Source organism: Neovison vison, chromosome 10 (assembly GCF_020171115.1).
Source record: "Neovison vison isolate M4711 chromosome 10, ASM_NN_V1, whole genome shotgun sequence".
In the NCBI taxonomy this organism is placed as follows: domain Eukaryota; kingdom Metazoa; phylum Chordata; class Mammalia; order Carnivora; family Mustelidae; genus Neogale; species Neogale vison.
The window spans coordinates 61,996,884-62,019,609 of NC_058100.1; the positions used below are offsets into that span (position 1 = coordinate 61,996,884).

Below are 22,726 nucleotides of genomic sequence, written 5' to 3' on the forward strand. Positions count from 1 at the left end.
TTTTAAATAACCCAATATATTCATTATATAGCTTGATGATAAAAGGTAAGTATAGTGAAAGTTACTTTCAGAAAATTTCTATTTTAGCAAAATTTTACTATAAACAATAAGATAAACCCCACTCGTATGGACAGTCTTCTGGAGAGATGGAAATAGATTCCGAGTTGGTATTTGTTAAAGACAGGAGTATACCTACTGTGGTCTTGAAGCACAGACTCTGGAACCCAGACATGGCTGCAAATCCCACTGAGACTCATACTAGCCAGTAACTCTGAGCAAGTTACCTAACTTGTCAGTGCCTCAGTTTCCCCACGTTTGTCGCATAATATTAACAGCCACCTCCTAAGGTTTTCAAGAGAAGAGCATGACTTATGGAGAAGAGGACCAGACTCATAAAAAGCACTACATCAATATTTGTTATATATGCCATTATTTATTTATTACAGAATCCTAATTATAAGGGAAATTTACTTGAAGTTTGTTAAGCTTTTTTGTTGTTGTTGTTTTTAAAGATTTTACTTACTTATTAGAGAGAGAGAATAAGCTGGGGGAACAGTAGGTAGAGAGGGAGAGAAGCAGGCTCCCTGCTCAGAGGGACTTGATCCCAGGACCCTGTGATGATGACCTGAGCTGAAGACAAGATGCTTAACGGACTGAGCCACCCAGGCATCCCAAAGTTTAGTAAGTTTTTAAAAGGAAGGACTCAAATACCTAAGGGAAGCAAATGGAACATATTCATAACAGAAGGATTTATGGATGATAGTGATATGTGTACCAACTTAAAAATTGGTTTTTATTCCCTAACTCATGGACTCCTTCACTCAAAAACATGCTCATGGCTTTGTGCACACCCAGCACTGTGCTAGGTGCACAGTCACAAGGATAAACAAGATAAAATCTTTGACCCAAGATTACAGGGGTACTCTGCTCACTTTAGCGCTTATTAAAAATTTAAAGTTAATAAACTATATGTATATCGTACGTAATTAAATGGTGTAACTGCGCACAAATGTGGTTTTATTGTCACGGTTTTTAAGAACCCTCTAGACATACTGCCAGTGAAAGGTCAAGCTGGTGACTCAGGTGGATAAGCACATGTAATCACATCTTCCCTTCTGCTCCACACTCACTAGCTGATTAGAACCTGCTAGAAAGGATAGCCTGGCTCTGGGAGCTGAACTTAAAAGAAACTAGTACTGTTTTCTTTACCAAATAATTTGCTCTGAGAGAAATGAACAGGGACAATTTGAAGCCTGCAATGTGCCTCTTTTGTCTCAGGCAGGTTTCCAGTTGCTCTTAGACCCTCATGTTTCTGCTGTGGGTTGTGATACGTAGCCTGATCATCCTTCTAACTTGGCCACTTGTATCAACCTTACCTAGTAATCTCCAGATTTTTCAAGTATACATCATGCACACAAAATCTCAATCAACACAAATAAATGGTCACAGTATTTAAAAGAAAACTTTTATATAGAAATTTTTGAAAGATTTAAGTCTATATTCCCTTTAAGAGCAGATAGCAATTACCTAAATACTTCTCTCCCTTCGTACTTCTCAGCAGCTGAAATCAGCAGCGTATTTCTAAATATTTAGGATATCAGATACTACATTCTTAGGAAAAGTCTAACTTCTAGACTTAGACTACTCCACTGGACAAAATTAGTTGCATGTGATTATCTTTAAATTGATCACAAAAAAAATGTTTTGTTTTTTTTACAGAGAGAGCACATAGGGGGTGCCCAGAGATCTAGCTGAGATCATGACCTCAGCAGAAATACAGTTGGACGCTTAACTGACTTAGCCACCCAGGCACCTGCCCCAAATATTTAATATCTTTCAAATTTTCTCACTAAAATACAATTCCTCAACTATTGTAAATGACTTGTATCAACTCACCATTCTGTCAAAATTGAAAAGACAAGACCAGTGGCAAGATAGAGATCATACTAAGCAGAAATGATATTGATCCTATATGATCTAAGCAGAAACAGCACAAGAATGGAAGGGAAGACAAAGTTTACTGAAGAGGAGTAAATATCATCTTATAAACAAGACAGACATGACCACTATGTGGCCACAGATGTAAACCCTTGAATCTTCAGTCACATTACTGAGTAGGAATACCGCTGCTGAGTTGTAGGGCACGCAACTATGGTTCCACTGGCCTTTAGGAAGTGATCAGTGAAGAAGCTTTGTTCCCAATGTAGGGGTCAGTACAGAATGTAAAAGAATAATCAGGAAACAACCATCTAGAGCTGCATGAATACTGATTCCCCAGATGGGAATCTGAATACCACTTAGTAATTCACTCATGTTACTCAACCTCTGTGTTCCATATATATTATAGTATAGCTTAAAGTCATGTAAATGCCCCCAGCTTTGTTTCTCTTTATCATCATTTCTGTGGCGATTCAGGGTCTTTTCTAGTTCCATACAAATTTTAGGATTGTTTGTTCTAGCACTTTGAAAAATAATGTTGGTATTTTGATTGGGATGGCACTGAAAACAGAGATTGCTCTGGGCAGCATAGACATTTTAACAATGTTTACTCTTCCGACCCATGAGCATGGAATGTTTTTCCATCTTTCTGTGTCTTCTTCGATTTCTTTCATGAGTGTTCTGTAATTCATATAGATCCTTTCCCTCTTTAGTTAGGCTTATTCCCAGGTACCTTATGGTTTTTGGTGCTATAGTAAATGGAATCGATTCTCTAATTTCCCTTTCTATATTTTCATTGTTAGTGTATAAGAAAGAAACAAATTTCTGTACAGTGATTTTGTATCCTGCCACATTACTAAATTGCTGTATGAGTTCTAGTACTTTGGGAGTGGAGTCCTTTGGGTTTTCCACACAAAGCATCTTGTCATCAGTGAAGAGAGAGAGTTAGACTTCTTTGCCATTTTGAACACCTTTTCTTTGCTTTTGGTGTCTGATTACTGTTGCTAGGACTTCTAGTACTACGTTGAACAACAGTGGCAAGAGTGGGCATCCTTGTCATGTTCTGATCTTCAAAGAAAGGCTCTCAGCTTTTCCCCCATTAAGAATGATATTCTCTATGGGTTTTTCATAGATGGATTTTATGAAATTGAGGAATGTTCCCTCTATCCCTAAAGCTGAAGAGTTTTAATCAGGAAAGGATGCTGTATCTTCTCAAATGCTTTTTCTGCATCAATTGAGAGGACCATGTGGTTGTTGTCTCTTCTCTTACTGATTTGTTCTATCACACTGATTGATTTGCAAATGTTGAACCACCCTTGCATCCCAGGGATAAATCCCAAATGGTCATGATGGATAATCTTTTCAATGTACTGTTGGATTCCATTTGCTAGGATCTTCTTGAGAATTTTGGCATCCATATTCATCAGAGATATTGGTCTGAAATTCTCATTTTTGATGGGGTCATTGCCTGGTTTAGGGCAATGCTGGCCTCATGAAGAGTCTGGAAGTTTTCCTTCTGTTTCTATTTTTTGAAACAGCTTCAGGAGTATAGGTATTATTTCCTTGAATTATTTGGTAGAATTCCCAAGGGAATCCATCAGGTCCTGGACTCTTGTTTCTTGGGAGGCTTTTGATCACTGCTTCAATCTCAGTAATTACTGGTTATTGGTCTATTCAGGTTGTCAATTTCTTCCTGTTTCAGACTCGGTAGTTTATAGGTTTCCAGAAATGCATCCATTTTTTTCTAGGTTACTTAACTTATTGGCATATAGTGGTTGATAATTTCCGATGATTGTTTCTAGTTCCTTGGGGTTAGTTGCGATCTCTCTCCTTTCATTCACAATTCTATTAACTTGGGTCCTTCCTCTTTTCTTTTGCGTAAGTCTGGTCAGTGGTTTATTGATCTTATTAATTTTTTCAAAGAACCACCTTCTAGTTTTGTTGATGTTTCTACTGTATTTCTGGGTTCTAATTCAACGATCTCTGCTCTAATCTTAATTATTTTCCTTCTTGTGCATGGGTTAGGCTTAATTCGTTATGGATTCTCCAGTTCTTTAAGGTGTAAAGACAGTTTGTGTATTTAGGTTTTTTCTATTTTTTTTTGAGTGAGGATTGGATAGCCATGTATTTCCCCCTTAGGTCCACCTTTGCTGTATCCCATAGGTTTTTAGACCGATGTGTTTTCATTCTCATTGGTTTCCATGAATTGTTTAAGTTCTTCTTTGATTTCCTGGTTGACCCAAACATTCTTAAGCAGGATGGTCTTTTAGCTTCCAAGTTTTTTAATTTCTTCCAAACTTTTTCTTGTGGTTGAGTTCCAAAGCATTTGTGGTCTGCAAATATGCAGGGAATCATATCAATCTTTTGGTATCAGTGGAGACCTGATTTGGGACCCAGTATATGGTCTTTTCTGGAGAAAGTTTCATGTTCACTCAAGAAGAGTGAGTATTCTGTTATTTTAGGGTGGAATGTTCTGTATATATCTATGAGGTCCATCTGGCCCAGTGTGTCTTTCAAAGCTCTTGTTTCTTTGTTAATTTTCTGCTTAAATGATCTGTCTATTGCTGAGAGTGGAGTGTTGAGGTCTCCTACATTTATATATTATTATTAATATGTCTATTTTGGTTAACAGTTGGCTTATGTAGTTAGCGGCTCCCATGTTGGGGGCATACATATTTACAATTGTTAGATCTTCTTGTTGGAGAGACCCTTCCAGAATGATATAGTGTCCTTCTGTACTTCTAACTACAGTCTTTAGCTTAAAATCTAATTTGTCTAATATAAGAATTGCTACCCCAGCTTTCTTTTGCAGTCTGTTGGCATGAAAAATGCTTCTCCATCCCTTCACTTTCAGTATATATGTATCTTTAGGTTCAAAATGAGTCTCTTGTAGACAGCATATGGACGGGTCCTATCTTTTTATCCAATCTGCAACCCCGTGCTCTTTTATGGGGGCATTTAGACTGTTCACATTGAGAGCGATTACTGAAAGATATTATTTTACTGTCATTATGTTGCCTGAAAAGTCCTTATTTTTACAGATTGTCTCCGTAAATTTCTATTCTATATCACTCTGGTGGTCTTTCTCCTTTTATAGAACCCCACTTAATATTTCTTGCAGGGCCAGCTTAGTGGTCACATGTTCTTTCAGTTTTTGTCTGTCTTGGAAGCTCCTTATCTCTTCATGCATTCTGAATGACAGCCTTGCTGGATGAAGTATGCTTGGCTGCATGTTCCTCTCATGAATATGTCTTGCCAGTCCTTTCTAGCTTGCCAGGTCTCAATGGACAGGTCTTATGTTATTCTGATGTTCCTCCCTCTGTACATAAGGAATCTCTTACCCCTAACTGCCTTTAAGATGGTTTCCTTGGTTCTAAGATTTGTGAATTTTACTATTACCTCCCAGAGCATTGGTCGATTCTCCTTGATCTTGGGAAGGGTCCTCTCTGCCTCTAGGACACAAATCCTTATGTTATTCCCCAGATTAGGGAAGTTCTCCGTTAGGATTTACTCATATATATCTTCTGGGCCACTGTATCTCCCAAATCAACGAGGATTGCCCCTGCAAGAAGGCTACCCATACTGCTGAGAAGCTCAGTGATGGTTATCCTCGTAAGGCCAGGCTGGCCACTAGAAACACTGCTAGAGAGCTGGGTTTCTTGAGGCACAAAGACCTGGTCCCAGTGCCTGGATGTGTGATAATCCCAAGGTTCAGAGCTGCCCAAGGGGGTGACTCCAGGAGCGGTGGAAACTGCACTCTGGTTAGCTCCTTCCTCTGCCCAATCTCACTTCACAAGCCCTCACTTTCCTACAGGTGTTGCTGCCAAGAGAATTGTCTAAAAAACCTCCTGCATGCAAATCTCTGCCTCAAATCTCTACTGCCTGGAGAACCAGACCTAAGACAAACTTAAACATTCCAAAATGCTGCATGAAATAAAACATTCCTTAAACACACAGTAAGAAATTAAGTGCTGAGAGGCCAAAATCAGGCAGGAGAAGGAGACCAAAGCAGTCAGCATGAACGGACTGTAGTTGCTGTGGGGAGATTTACCGGTTTCAATAACCAAGGAGCTCAAATTTTAACACCTATCAAGTAGCTGGAAATGAGGACTTAACCCTGAGAGACAGGGAACTGGAATAAAACACCCTCATAAAACCAATTTCGCCATCAAGGAAGCTTAGCTATACCTTGGCCTGAGTTCTAAGTGGATTAAAAAAAAAAAATCCCCAAAAGCTACACTGAGAATTTGAGTTATATGCCAGCCTTCACAAAGGCCTGAAGTTCAAATTTATACTACCTGCATGATCCAAGAAATCCAAGTCTCAGAAATTTATAAAAAGAGTGATTTCAGGCCAATACTAGCCATGGGATACCTAGCAGAAACAAATGTGTAACTACTCTGGGCCCGCAGAATTCCAATAATTAAAAGCCTCACTAAAGATGAGCTCACAGCCCAAAGCTGCAAAGCACAAGAAGAAATAATCTACCACGAGGGAAAGAACAGAAAGAAAAACAATTAGACAACAAAACACTTCAAATAACAGTACAGATAGAAACTATAAAATGTGCTTAGAATTATTAAAAACAAAAGTCTTTATAAAACTTTGAGGAGGAAAGAAAAGGACAGCACCAGAGAGGCCATGTGACTTTGGAGGAAAAAAGAAAGAACTTTATAAGCATTGAAATGAAAAAAAAAAAAAAATGCACAGTGGGTTCAAGAGCAGATTAGAAACACAAATTTTAAGGAAAGCTTCTAGGAAAAAGACAATAATAGTTTGTTAACGGGTAAAAACCAGTAGAATTTGAAGAATTAGAGAAGAACAATTTATAAAAAGCATAATGACATAAAATATGATTATGATTATGGTAGTCAGTGATCAAAGCAGAAATATTAAAAATAAGCACAGGTAATGGATACTCTGGTTGCCTTCCCAACGTCCATGCCCCTCCATTGTTTTTTTTCTGTTTTGTTTTTGAGTAATAGTCCTGCTTCATATAACCTATATGTTTTGGGGGCCTAGAACCACCCTCATTCTAGAAACAGGGCATGAAACTCAGAGGCAAGGTTAAACAGTATAAACACTGCCCCCCCAACTCTACCCTGAGGTTTGGAGAGGTTATCCGGTAACTTCTGGGAAAGAACCTCTCTCAACTTGGAGCTGCTCAGCCATTTTGGAACCATGAGGGAAGCCAGCCTAAATACAGTCAACATGTAGATCAGAGCAGAGCTGAGAGAATTGCAGACAAAAAGAACAAGAGTTTTGATCAAATAGCATGTAAGACTGACCTATCTCTAAACTTTCCAGTTAGGTAAACAGAATAAATCTCTGTTTCATGTAGCTAGTTAGGTTTTCTGTTATTTGCAACTAGAAGCATTCTGTCTGAGACCCATGGTAAAAGATTAATTTTAGCTGATCTACCACTAAAATTTCCACTCATTTTAGACTGAATACAAGTTTTGAATGAGAAATTATTAGGCTATCTTTCAGAATTGGCTTAGAAGCAAAACAAGGATATGCCTGACATGGGAGATTTTCAGGAATGACAAGACTGTAATTCCCCAGGAGCCTGGAAAACTGAGCATTCCCAAATGAAAAGCCTAGCATATGGTAACACAATTTCCATAGAAAGGGTAAAGATGATGGAGCCAAAGGGAAAACAGGACATATGTAAATGAGGTTTGCCCCTGGAGCAGTCCACTGAGCATGAAACTACCTCATCTTAAGTCTTTGTTTCATGCTATTTGTTTAAACTGTACTATTTTAAAACACTGAAAGCCTCCGGTTAAAATAGATCTATTCCCACTTATTCCTGAAACTCCACTAAAATGCCAGTGAAGACATTTTCTTTAAAGTATGAAACACTTAATTATGAAGACTAGAACTGATTATAGACCAAAGAAGTTAATCAAATTTTGGAAGCTGGAAAGCAGAGGTGTGAGTACTTTCTGGCATAGAAGAATAGAGAAAATTGAAACCTAACTTTGTGTAATCAAAAGGATACCAACAAGAAGGTAATTGACAATGAAGAATCGTAGATAAGGCTCAGGACAATGGGCAGGACAATGATGGGTGGGGCTAGAATCAGAAGGAGAGAAAGTTTCATGAGACAGCTGGATTAAAAATGTTCTCTCTGGGGACGCCTGGGTGGCTCAGTTGGTTAAGCAGCTGCCTTCGGCTCAGGTCATGATCCCAGCGTCCTGGGATCGAGTCCCACATCGGGCTCCTTGCTCGGCAGGGAGCCTGCTTCTCTCTCTGCCTCTGCCTGCCTCTCTGGCTACTTGTGCTCACTCTCGCTCCTCTCTCTCTCTGACAAATAAATAAATAAAATCTTAAAAAAAAAAAAAATGTTCTCTCTGATTCTCCGAGTCTCTTTACAGCAGGATGAAAGCAGTTACTCTCTGTGGAAGAAACAGACTCTGACGGACTCTAGACTGAGGGGCTGCAGGCGCTGAGTACAAGGCTGAGACACCACAGGGAAGCAGAGAGGACAGAGGCCAAGTTTATATGCTAAGCAATGAGCTACCCACTGCCCCAGCTCTCTCCCCTACTCAACATCCAGAATCTGGTGGCCAGTCTTACACCCCCTTGATAGGAGACAGGATTCCTCTTTGGGAAGAAAATCAGAAAAGATTACAGGCATTAAGAGTCAGAGATGTGTAATAAAATAAATCTGGTCTTCATCTAACAGCCCTGGAATGAAAGCCATGCACACAGCTTCCACTAAGACTTCTCAAATTAGCCAAGCACTTGAGAAACATGTGAGGAATTCCTCTGCATGAAAGACAAAAACCAAACAACAGAAAAACAAATGGAAAAGAGATAATATGGTACACAAAGAAGTCTTGTATTTTTTTTTTTAACTGAAACTAACATCTTACAATGGATGAGATCAAAGTGTGTCCATAAAGCACTAACGGGGCCTATCCAAAGAAATGTTTACAAAACAGAAAAAGCTTTTGGGATTTTAAAATGAGAGCAGAAACATAAATACATATATAATATGAAGACTGGAAGATAAAGCAGAGGAAAAGTCCCAGATACTAGAAAGAGAGAAAGAAGAAAAAAAGAAAATTAGAAGACCAAAATCCAGGAGATCCAATACTAGACTTTAGAAATTCTAGAAAAGAGAAAAGGGAGCAGAAGAAATAATCAAAAAGGTAATACAAGAAAAATTTCCCATAAACCCCAAGACAAACAAGTTATGGGGAAAAGTGAATATAACTTTCAGTCACTGTAACTCCACTATAAATAATACTTAATTATAATAATGAAGTTGTTGACCAACCAAAAATCGTGTACCTGTTATGGAGAACCAATGCTGAAGGGGAGAGGGAGAGAACTGAAAAGCGAGGTATAAAAGAGGTCAATCCTCAACTGCCTCATTAAAAAGTCAACAGTTAAGTGACAAATGCAGAAACAGCATCATAAATAATATTTAAAAATACAGAGGTAAATGCCAGAAAAAACTGCTAAAAGAATTCAAACCAGATGCCTCTGGGGCTACTGACCCACATCTTTCTCTAGAGGCTTGACCTCATTGATTGGCTTTTTAACATTAGTTAAACCCATAAACCTTTGTAAGAAACAACCATTTATAATATCAAGTAGCATGAAATACCTCTCCATATATTTTTACATTCATTTATGTCTAAATTAAGTAACTTTTCCAAGAATTAAGTCCAGTTAATATCCAGTTAAGTCCAGTTAGTAACCATACAGTTAAAAAATTCTTTTTCTTAGAAGTTTCAAGATCCACTCTTCTACTTTCAGATATGCAATATGGTATCATTAATTATAATCACCATGCTATACATTACATCCCAACTTATTTTATAACTGCAAATTTGTACCTTTTGACCCCCTTCACCCATTTTGCTCACCTGCACCCTTGGTCTTGGACAACTGCTAATCTGTTCCCTATATACATGAGCTCAGTTTTTCATCTTCAGGTTCCACATGTGAGATCATATGGTATTTGTTTTTTATGTCTGACTTATTTCACTTAGCATAATGCCCTCAACGTCTATCAGTGTTGTCGTAAATGGGAAGATTTCATTTCTATGGTTATTATATTTAAATATAGATACATACACACACACACACACACACACACACACAGATACACACACATATTATGTTTTCTTTATCTATTCAGCCATTGATGGACACTTAGGTTGCTTCCACATCGTGGCTACTGTAAATAATGCTGCAATAAACATGGGGGTACAGATACGTTTTGAATTAGTGCTTTCATCTTCTTCAGATACTCAGAAGTAGAAATGCTGGATTATACAGTAGCTGTATTTTCAATTTTCTTGAGAAACCTCTACATTGTTTTCCACAGTGGCTGTACAAATTTGTATTTCCCCCACCCAAAAAATTTTTTTAAATAAATAAAAAAATAAAACATATGTGTATAAGCATGAAAAAAATTTACATTCTCACCAACAGTGCACAAGGGTTCCCTTTTCTCCATATCTTTACCAACTTGCTATCTCTTGTCTTTTTTATAATGGCCATTCTAAGAGGTGTGAGGTGATACCTCACTGGAGTTTTGATTTGCACTGACAACTGGTGATGTTGAGTAGCTTTTCATGAACCTGCTAGCCAGCTCTATGTCTTCTTTGGAAAAATGTTTGTTCAGATCCTCTGCCCATTTGTTAACCACAATGTTTTCTGCCACTGAGTTGTATGGGTTCTTTATATATGTGGATCTTAGCCCCTTATATCAGATATATGATTCACAAATACTTTCTGACATTCAGGAAGCAACTCACAACTCTTTAAGGTGGTGTTTTATTTAGGCCACTAGGTAGAATGCAACAAACTGTAACAGCTGTAACAAAGAAATACAGAAATGCAAGGGCTTAAGTAAGACAGAAGTTTATTTCTCTCTCACCTAACAGTTCAAAGTGAAGTTTGTCCTCATTTGGTGTCTACCTGTGGATCCAAGGCTGCTGCTTCAATTCTTGTCATTTCCCAGCCAAAGAGAAACAGGAATTGAGGACATTCAGGGCAAATAACTGTCTTTAATAAGAAGACCCAGAAGTTGCCCACAACTCTTCCTACCAAATACCAGGGTCCCAAGCTTAGTCACAGAGCCACATCCAAGCGAATCTTGCTAGGGAATGCAGTTGGGGTGGGGTGTCATGGGTTAGCTGACATAGGGGTAGGACCAGAAAGCTCAAAAGAAGAAAAAAAAATGACTACTGGGGTATAGTTAGCAGTGTTTGTCACAGGTAAGTATTATCATCCCTCCTTCTTAAATGAGGAAATTGAGATTCAGAGCTATCTACCAAAGGTCCCATAGCTAATAATAATTAAGCCAAGATTCAACTGCATATTCTGTCTCTAGGTCCTATACTATTACTACTAAATCATGCTAAGTGACAAAAAGAATACATATTATTTTTAAATTTCTTGCTAGGAGCGCCTGGGTGGCTCAGTCGGTTAAGTGTCTGCCTTTGGCTCAGGTAACAATTTTCAGGGTCCTAGGATCGAGCCCCACACTGGGTTCCCCACTCAGCGGGAAGGCTACTTCTCTCTTTCCCCCTCCCTCCCCCCCCACCCCCACTCATGCTCTCTCTCTCAAATAAAATCTTATTTCCTGCTAAATACGGCACAACTGGATTGGTTCTAACCAAACACTCCTGGATATCCAAAAGTAGTTGCCTCCCCACCCACAGCAGAAATGATCTGTCCACTTCCATCTGAGGAGTTTAGCCTGCCTATGGAAATAGTAATGATCTCCCAAAGGCAGCAAAACATTGTCATGCAAGACAATGCTGACTGTCCTCAGGACTCACCTCTCCCACCCCTCTCTATGTTTCTAGACCTATAACCAGACTCAAGTCCCACCAGGTACCGAGAGGTGGGATATAAAGTATGACTCATGAGGAAGTGCACTACATTTCAAAAGAACTACTTGGATTTTCTAATTTATACAAGGAGAAATCTAAGGAACATGTATAGGAATGGAGATTTAAGGCCGTGGAATAACAGTGGAAGAAACATCAAGTTGGATCAAGCTGAATTGATTGGTACAAGCTCACAAAGAAGAAATTCTGCATTTAATGTTTCAGCTCAGGGAGTTAGCAAAGGCTCTAACGATTGGTCAGTTCATTGGTTGATTGGCTGAAAGGCAGATCAAAATATGCTGTGCCTGTGAGCAGCCTGGAAATGCCCAAGCTTCCTTGATTTAATGCAGAGGAAGGGATTCAAAGGCTCAGGGAGACCAGACTATTAGAGTGGACTGTCATTTAAGATCAGCTCACTCGGTGGGGGAGGATCCAGAAGATGTAATTTTCATCCATACATAGAGAAATAAATTTGTGAGGAAAGGTCCCAGCCTTCTTGAAGAGCTCCATTAATTGCTCTCCCCTATAAGCCAGACCTTACACTAAGAACTGTAGCCGACTCAACTGGAAAACCTGAAAGCAATGGGAGTAATTGGATCCCAGAAGGGCAGCAGCCAAGTGACAGCACTCAACAGCCAAATGCAAGGCGAGTATAGTTACTGTAATGGACAACAGCCAAAACCACCATCAGAATAGCAGGACTCTTCCAGGCCTGTGGCACTGGCTGGTTACCCATGGTGCTGCCAGAAGTGATGTAGATACGAAGTGTACTAAATTCCCACCTGATCTGCAGAAGCAGAAAAAGATTTAGGTCAAGTGAACAAAAGTCTAACTCAAAACACAAATAGAGCCATGGTCCTCCAGTCAACTCCCAGACTTAAGTCAGTTTACAGATCTAGAGTCCCCAACCTCAAGACCCTGAGGTCAAGACCTGAGCTGAGATCAAGAAACAGATGCTGAACCGACCAAGCCCCCCAGCTGCCCCCAGATCCAGAAACGAAGGGGAGGCCCTGTCCCCTTGAGGAAGGACCCTGGCACACCACTGAAAATGAATACAGTTAATGGTTCTCCCAGCATCCCTCCAAAGATGCCTACAGAGGCCTTTCACAAACTGTGCACTGGAGAAATGGAAATAATTACGCCTTTCAAGACTAAGGGATACTGGGTCTGAAATGACATAGACTACAGAAAACCCAAAACATCAGGTAGCCCTCCAGTCAGAGTATGGGCTTATACAGAGGTCACGTGATCAATGGAGTTTTGGCTCAGACCTTCTCACATGGGCCCAGGGGTCCCCAAATCTATCATGCAGTTATTTCCCCAGTGCCAGAATGCATAACTAGAATACGCATACTTAGCAGCTGGCAGAATCCACACATGGGTTCCCTGAACTGTGCAATGAGGGGTTACATGGGAAAGGCCAAGTGGAAGCCGGGAGAACTAACCAAGGAAAATAATTCTGATGAGAAGCAATACTACATCCCTACAGGGATTGCCGAGTTTACGCCTACCAACAAGGAGCTGTGAGCTATGGGGGGTGGGATGCCTACCACATCTCCATGAAAATCCTAATGGAGAGAAGACAGATGGATCCTGAAGAACAATGGACCATCTGAAGTTAACAAAATGAGAACTCCAATTATAGCTGCTGCGCTAGATGTTCTCCCACTGCATGGGTGAATGTGTCCCGCTGGGAGCTGGCAGGCACCTACTGATCTAGCAAATACCCTTTTCCAAAGACCTGTCCAGAAGGCCCACCAAAAGCAGTTTGCTTTCAGCTGCCAAGGTCTGTGATACATCCTTACTGTCTTACCTCAGGAGCATATCAACTCTCCAGCTGTAAGGCATAACTCAGTTCCCAGAGACCTGGATCTCCTTTCCTTTGCACAGATCTTCCACTGGTCCATTAAATCGATGGCATTGTAGTGACCAGGCCCTACTGAAGGAAAAGTAGGAACTACTCTAGCCTGGCTGGTAAGACACATTAAAGCATGCTGACCACCCATCCTCTCCAAGATGCGGGGAAAATTGTATCTGGTCCCTCCTAAAACCCAAGAAACATACTCCTCATTTGGGTGTATGACTCCAGCCCACTTACCCAGTGACTGGAAAAGCTGCTGGTTTGACTGGGGCTGTGCCCCTTGGGTCACGTGATGCAGTGGATCCCATGGCGTCTGAAGTGTCAGTGGCAGATGTGAAAGTGTTTGGAGCATCTTGCAGTCCCCTGAAAGTGAGTCACCACAGGCCTTCAGGATTTTGGAGTAAGGCCTGGTCATCACCCTCAGACAATTATGTTCCTTTTAAGACATGCTCTTAGCCTGCTAGAGGGCCTTCATAAATATTAAATGCTTGGCTATGGGCCCCAAATTACCATAAGACCTGAGCAGCCCATCCCACCAAACACACAGCTTGGCCTGCACAGCCACACTCCATCATCAAATGTACGTGGTGCATACATGGTCAGGCCCAAGCAGGCCCCGAAAGCATAAGACAGACAGATGAAGTGGCCCAAACGCCCATGGCCCTCACTCCTGCTGCTCTGCCTTTTCTCTCCCCACCTGCATCTACAGCTTCATGGGGAGTTCCTTATGATTTCCTAACAGATGGAGACTCAAGCCTGTCTACAGACAGGTTGCCTGACAAGCAGGCACTGCCAGAAATGGCACTAGCCCTCCTCCTCTGGGGCATGGCTCAAGGACAACAGTGAAGGGAAAGCCTCTCAGTGGACAGACTCGGAGCAGTGCATCTGGCTGTGCACTATGCTTGGAAGAAGAAATGACCAGACACTCGACTCTAACAATTTGTGGGCTGTAGCCAGTGGTTTGGCTGGATGGTCAGGGACATGGGAGAAAGAGAATTAGAAAACTGGGAACAAAGAAACCTGGGAAAGACGAATGTAGCCAGACCTCTCTAAATGGGCAAAATGTATGAAGATCTCTGGGTTCCATGTGAATACTCACCAAGGGTAAATTTAGCAGAGGAGGATTTTAACAATCAAGTGCCTAAGACGATCTGTTCTGTGGCTATCAATTAGCCTCTTTCACCAGCAACCCCCAGGTTAACTGGCAAGCTCATGAAGGTATTCGTGGTGCAATGCTAGAGGATATGCATGGGCTCAGCAACACACACTTCCACTCACCAAGGCTGACATGGCTACAGCCATCACTGAATGTCCAATCTGCCAGCTGTAGGGAACAAAACTGAGCCCCTAATATGACACAATTCCCCAGGACACTAGGCCACTTCCATTATGGGAGAGTCAGCATTGTATCCTTACTGGAATGAACACCCTTGGATATTGATTTCCCTTCCTTAAACGCAAGGGTTTTGCCAAAACTACCATCCGTGGATTATAAAATACCTTATCCACCATCATGGTAGTTTGCATTGCTTTTGATCAAGGAACTTACCTCAGAGGAAAAGAAATGCAACAGTGGGCCTACATTCTTTGAACTCATAGGGCTTACCATGTTGCCTAAAATCCTGAAGGAGCTAGCTTGATACAACAGTGGAATGGCAATAAAAATAAACTACTTGGTGTATGTCAAGGACAACAGTATTTTTCATACTTGCTTGATTTGTCCACATGAAAAATAATTTTAAATGACGGCTAATCTTGTTTAGTGTCTCACAAGATTTTCATGAGCAATTCAGGCATTATTGTTAAGAACAAGTGAATTAATGTAAGTGGGATTAAAGTTTATAAATGAGCTATTTAAAACAATCCTTATGTTTTATAACATGTCTACTTAAGAAGTTTCCAGAATTTTCTTGGAAAAAACTTAGCTATACCAAGTTAAGTTAAATGATGGAAAGTTGTACTTAAAGGAGGCATATGCCTCTAGAAATTGGAAGTAGTGTATTCATAAATTTACTAGTATACTAAAGATGGTTAATATGTGGCAGACAGTTCATAGTTGTCTATTCCTTAGTTTTCACTGAAAATTAAGGTTACTAAAGATTAAAAATTCTTATCGACTATGTAAATGAAACTACTAAAAATAATATAGACAACGAAGAAGAAAAATATACAAAGTATGCAAGGAAAATAAGATGTGTTTGTGGTAAGAAAAAGTATACAAGGTATAAAGGATTATGATTTTGTTGAGAGAGAGTAATTTGTCCTAATACAGGATACAAATGGCTGTTTTTCTAGAAAGAGAAAAAGGAAAATGGGACAAAAACGGAGTAGATACTTTATTTATTTTGTGTTTATTTATTGTGTATTCAAGTTGCTAAGATTAAATAAACTAATTTGTTAGTCAAAAAAAAAAAAAAAAAGATGGAGGTACCTGGGTGGCTCAGTCAGTTAGGCGTAGGACTCCTGATTTTGGCTTAGGTCATGATCTCATGGTTGTGAGACTGAGCCATGCATCAGTCTCCACACTCAGCAGGAAGCCTGCTTGAGATTCTCTTTCTCCCTCTCCCTCTGCCCCTCTACATGAGTGCTCTCTCTCTCTCAAATAAATAAATCTTTAAAAAAAAAAAAAGATGAACCTTAATATCAGAAGTATACTGATGTAAAAGTAGAATGACAGATTTTCTTGGATTATTGGTCTGCTTTCATTAAGAAACCAAAAAAAGATGTTATCTTTTAAGTAATCTTCCTGGGAACCAAAGTTTTGTGTGTTATCAGAATGATTTCCTAGGCTTCATGTTGTCTTTATCAGGTCCTTGATTACTTAAGAAAACCAAACCTTCTCAATATTAAAAGAACTAAGGGTTTTAAGAACTTTTTTTGGTCACTTTGGTTAAATAGATCAAGTATTATAACGATCCGTGGTATTATTTAATCAAATATTCAAATCTTTTGACATTTTGACAAGCTTTCCAAAATCAAATTCAAAATAAAGTCTTTTTGAACTAAACTAGCTTTGTTATTTTAAAGAGGGTCCCTGGAAAATCTCAAAGGATTTGTTTCTCACTTTGTGAGAAATATTAAACTAATGAAGTTTACTCAAATAAACTCCATGGGAAGCGTTGTCAAATAAGTGATAACTTTCTTTCGGTTTTATTTGTATGGATACATGCTATTAATATAAGTATTTCAGAACTGTATGAAGTTCACAGAAATTTTCAGTACTCTTTATGTTCATGATGTTTTGAGCAAATTAACATGTTAACAAATTAACATTTCCAATTTTTCTCCCACCTTCCTGCCTTGGAAGCAGTGAGAACCCAAACTGTCCTTTTCTTGAAGCTCTGCAAGCTGAGGATAGTTGATTTGATTTAAACATCTGAGAAATCGCCCTAACAGATCACATGTCAGCAACCTTCCTGCCTGCAGCCAGGGGGGCCACTCGGAAAGTTCACCGAAACATGTGGTGACCCCAGAGACATTCAAATTGCAAACCAGGAAAATCTGTCAGATTGTCTCTGCCTGTCCTCACTCTACCATCTCCAAGATGCTTTGAACCCAACATCTAGAAATCTTAACTGCCTGCTTTCTGGACTCAAAAACGGAGTTTAGAGTTTGTTCTAAACATTAATCTTTGTTTTTCTTTTATCTCTAGAAAAATGTCTTCTTCAATGCCTGACTGCTCATACCACAGAGAGGTCTACTGTAGGTTAGGGTATCTACTCCCACCTATATACTACCACCTCCTGAAATGAGACACAACTGTTTGACAGGACTGACCACTTCCCAGGACAGAAACTGGTTCCATGGGTTGTGGGACAGTCTACCAACTCAGGGTTTGAACTATGAAATTTCTTAGAAAAGTTTCACATGGTGGAATGACAGGGTTCAGGACGTGCTACCCCAGAATACAGCACCTTGGCATATTGAATATTATAAACTGAAGGAATTTGAGAAATAGCACATGCAGGAAGGACTACCTAAACTTCCCCTGAAGTAGGTCATAAGGCCCTCAAATGAGGTGTCCTCCCTGAGGGAGGGAGGGAAGGAGCATACTTCTCTCTAAAGATGGAGGGACACCAAAAAGACTCTTTGTTTTCCTCTGTTTGTTACTCTTAACTCATACTCCTTTTTTTCCTATCGTATTTTTCATTTTCCCTCTACTTTTGATGAAACCCAGGATAAAAATTGGTTTTAAGCATTTTTTTTAATCTTCATTTCCTTCTGAAGCCTCTGTATATAAAATTTGTATTAAATAAATTTGTATGCTTTATTTCAAAAGTCTTCTGTTATAGAGAACTTAGAAAGGAAAATGGTATTTTCTCCTCTACAATAAAGCACCAGATGACTTCCCAAAAACAAAAACAAAAACAAAACAAAACAAACAAACAAACCAAAAAAAAACACTTCCTGAATACTCCCCCTTCTGGAGGCTTATATTGACTGTCCTCTTGAGGAAGAAAGAGAAAAGTCTGAAAACAGATCTTTTAGTGGGGCATTAAATATTGTTTTACCTTGAATCTTATTCTGAGATAAACAGGAGCCAAGAATTACTTAATCTGAGCATCGACTACCATGTGTAAGCTCAGGTAGGAGCAAATACTCTTAAGAATATTGATAATATTGGGGCACCTGGGTGGCTCCGTGGGTTAAAGCTTTGGCCTTTGGCTCATGATCCCAGGTCCTGGATTGAGCCCCGCATTGGGCTCTCTGCTCAGCAGGCCCCCTCTCTCTCTGCCTGCCTCTCTGCCTACTTGTGATCTCTTTCTGTCAAACAAAACAAAACAAAACAAAACAAAAAACTTACTTGTATTGGAATTTTGTGATGTTCTGAGAATTTACCTTCTTCGAGAGCCTCCGTAATCTTCAAAGAGATGATAACTGAGAAATCATCAGTTCTCTTCAGATTTTAGGCTCAAGAACAGTTTTTTTAATTAAAAGAAATTAGATAAGAGAAATTTTCCTTGTATCTGTTTTAACTCATGTTTTTAAGTGAAGAAATCATGCATTATCAAAAATGGTGTCTGTTCTATTTTTCATCTAATCTCCTTATTTAGCAATAAATATTAGGAGGGCATGTAGAAGTAGAAAATCATTTTAGAGCAGTGTTTCCTAGATTCTTCTTTCCTTCATATAATCTTATAATGTGATTACCTACATAAGATATGTGTTTTCCTTTGTTCACTAAACATTGTTAAATACCATTTTAACAGGAAAGATGATTAATCCATATTTTTTACTTGGTTAAGGTTAACATTTTATCAAGTTATTATTTCTGTAGCAGGCGGTGTTAATTCAATGATGCTGGCAGTAGCTTTCAGTTTGTGCTAAGAGAAAAGATGAGCATTTGAAGGGAAAAACAATTGCTTGCTTTTAAGTGTGATGTTGAGTAATGACTAAGTGCATTCATTTGCAGTCAGTATAACCTCCAGAAAGATTTTTCCATGCCTTTTCCTCAAGTGGATCATGTGATCTGGTGTTTATCTTTGACTTGAATACCTTCAAGTCTTACAAACCATGTAACATGACCATGAAATCAATCAGTTGTTTCAAAGGTCTCTTTGCAAGCAGATTTTATTTTTTTATTCTGGGAGGGGGTGGTATCAGGTTATTGCAATGAAGGCTGTACAGTCTATGTGTATATACTGGAAACTTTTCTCCCCTTGCCTTTACGTTCTTTAGTGACTCTCAATGCACAGATTTCTACACTACTTTTTAGTTCTCTTCTCCAAACAGTCCCTGCCAGCAAAGAGTTAGCTTTGTGCTAAGGCGAACAGGCCATTATGTTTTTAAAAATTAAACAGTGTATATGGCATTTTGTAGCTGTCTTTTATAGATAGATAACAAAAAGTCAATGCCTGTGAGATTATAACTTCTGCTCTTTCTTTTTTATTTTAGGGGTGATGGGGAAGGAGCTAATCTCTAAAGAATGGTGAAGTCTGTGAAGAACCTGCAGAGATTGTTATGGTAGCACATGGAACTGATGGATCTTCTGGATTTCTACACCTGCAATGTTCTCAATGTAGGTTTCCTCTAAAAACTGTCTGGGGGTCCTTTTTTCTTCTGCAGGACATGTGTACACACTTGTTGTACAGGACCTTTAATATGCTGGCCTTAGACTGTGCTAAAGTGAAATGCTTCTCAGATGATTTTCTTAAAAACTGGGTTGTTTTAACATTGAATGTCAGCATTATTATCTGATGAGTGCTACCTCTCCATTATACATACATACACATGTGAAATTACGAATGAGGCAGTGACGTGTGAAATACATGGCTAGTATTTTGGGAGCAGTGAGTTTATTTTTGGATAAAAAAGTTATTCTCAAATCTATTTAACAAATACATGCATGCCAAATGTCCATGACGTGTAAAGATCAATGTCTGATGCTGGCTAGAATTTAGAAACAGCTATACATTCTCATCCCTGTCTTCAATGACCCACATCCTGTACTTGTTAGGTATAAGTGCTGTAGTGATTCAGAAAAGATCATCACAGACAACGAGATTAGAGAAAACTTGGGACATAATGAACTGGGTTTCAGGATTTGTTTTTAGGCTAAATTTGTATTATGCTTTTATAGATTTCAGAGAGTGCAGGACACCACGTTCTGTTAAATAGTAGGCAGTAACTCAAAAGACACGTATCAGTTGTCAGAGCAGCTTCACTGACCAAAAGATAACTTTGGATTTTGAAAAGGTCATTATTCTTTATTTGGGTTATATTTGTGTCCTGGACATAGATAATAATCTTCTCAAACTAAATTGGAGTCATCTAGACTAGAAGATACACCAATCATGTCATACTCTCTCTGTCCTGGAGTTACAATCTCCAGTCCACCTTTGGTTTTTTTTTGTTTTTTTTTTGCATGTTTTTTTTTTTTTCCAATTTATTTATTTTCAGAAAAACAGTATTCATTATTTTTTCACCACACCCAGTGCTCCATGCAAGCTGTGCCCTCTATAATACCCACCACCTGGTACCCCAACCTCCCACCCCCCCGCCACTTCAAACCCCTCAGACTGTTTTTCAGAGTCCATAGTCTCTCATGGTTCATCTCCCCTTCCAATTTACCCAAAAGCACATACCCTCCCCAATGTCCATAACCCTACCCCCCTTCTCCCAACCCCCCTTCCCCCAGCAACCCACAGTTTGTTTCGTGAGATTAAGAGTCACTTATGGTTTGTCTCCCTCCCTATCCCATCTTGTTTCATGGATTCCAGTCCACCTTTGGTAATACTACTGATTTTAATTTTCCAATCCTGACAACCACTACTGTGCTATATGAAGTGGACAATGGGGTAAGTTGTCGTCTTGCAAATATTTGAAAACTTTTCCCAGGAGCACCTAGGTGGCACAGTTAGTTAAGCACCCAACTCGATTTGGGCTCAGTTCATGATCTCAGGGTCATGAGATCAAGCTCTGCACTGACTGTGGAGCCTGCCTGTGATTCTCTCTCCTTCTCCTCACCTGCGCTCTCTCTCTCATTAAAAAAAAATAAATAAAATAAAAAACAAAATAAAATAAAATAAAAACACTTTTAAAATATCTCATCAGGTTTCAGACAGAACAAAGAATAAAAATTCCTGGCAACACCCTAAAATCCCCCCAATGCCCACTTTTTTTTGTTTTTGCTTTTGTTTTCTAAACCAAAGGTATACCTATTTCAAGTGACTCCAAACTGACGAGCCTTTTATGACTTAAAACCAATGAGCCTTTTATGGCTCAAACATGGACACAACCAGGCTTCCCCAAAGAGGCTGCAGAAGATATAGTCTCTCAAGATCTAGAGTCACCCCCAAAGACAGCCAAAAGAAAGAGTAAGACAACACCCCTGAGAAGTAGCAATAGTGGGGAGGACATTAGCCACAAATGGGGTGCCACATCCCTGGGAACCCCAATCTGCATCTGGCCAACTGTACACACAAGTCCAATAACTCATATGCCCCAGCAGGGATAAAGGCAAGCCAGGCTTTCAGGACACAAGGAGACAGACAGGAGATGGAGGAAAACAGCTGTCCCTGGGAGGGAGAAGATCCGTACTCAACTGGTTACCCAAAACCAAATTCATGAGAGTCACAATTCAAAGATCTGATTTTAACAACTATTTTTCTCTTGCTAATCTGAACTTGGAAAGGAAGGTGAAAAGAAAAATATTTCCTTCCTCTCTTTAGTGTAGACTGGGCACTACAGACAGAGATGTGGGAGAGCTGATTGTGGCAAGAAGTCTTACCTTTCTTAGGCTTTTGTCAGTTTTCCCAAGATTCCATCTGCAGACTATGGATTGAGTGGGGTGCCCCAGCCATGCCCTCATGGTCACCAGAAACTATAGGGGAGGAAAATATCTTTTCTCTCTCCCTTCTAAAAGTTGACTGGCTCTCTGTAACAGAAGATAGAGTAATAAGAGAAAAGCATATCAATTTATATAACATAAATGTTATGTGACAGAAGGACCTTCAGAAGGAAATTAAGACCAAAGAAATGTTTTTATACTAGATATGACAAGGAATAGAGTCATGGAAAAATGTGATGAGATAAAGAAGTAGTAAAATGGAAACACTTAGCAAGGACTATTCTTTAAATTCCTCTTGGCATTACTCCATCAGAGATAAGGATGATCCTTTCCTCTGGGTTTAGTGAGGGCACCTCTCATATGTGGGTCTTATGACTGTTTCGGGGGAAGGTCAGAAAATCCTTCCTATACCTGCCATTTCTCAAATTCCTTCAGCTTAAAATATTCAATATGCCAAAGTGCCGTATTTTGGGGTAGCATGTCCTGAACCCCATCATTCTCTTTCAAACAAGTTGTTTCTGGGGTACCTGGCTGGCTGAAACAAGTTATTTCTTATGACTCTCAATGGAAGAGTTTTGCCTATTAGTAAGAATAGGTATATAAGTCCTCCCCAACCCCAGATTCAATGCAAAACACTTCAATCAAGCACACAACAATGTGGACTTCTTTGACAGTGCAAACCCAATGGCTGGAGATTCCCTAAAAAATGCTATATTATATATTTTTAAACTATTTTTTAAATGTATGGCAGAGCCAGCTATAAAGACAGAGAAATGT

The 22,726-nt window shown here is 39.5% G+C and overlaps 1 protein-coding gene across 10 annotated transcripts in view; it reads right to left on the reverse strand.

The window, feature by feature from the left end:
• Nucleotides 1–22,726, reverse strand: part of DISP1 (dispatched RND transporter family member 1) — a 174,510-nt gene that overhangs the window by 136,767 nt on the left and 15,017 nt on the right. The window contains exon 2 of one of the 10 annotated variants that reach the window (XM_044267451.1): nt 13,897–14,022. The exons of the other annotated variants lie outside the window; for them this stretch is intronic. The gene's annotated coding sequence lies outside the window, so the exon portion shown is untranslated. The remainder of the gene's footprint in view (nt 1–13,896; nt 14,023–22,726) is intronic. 10 annotated transcript variants of the gene reach the window in all.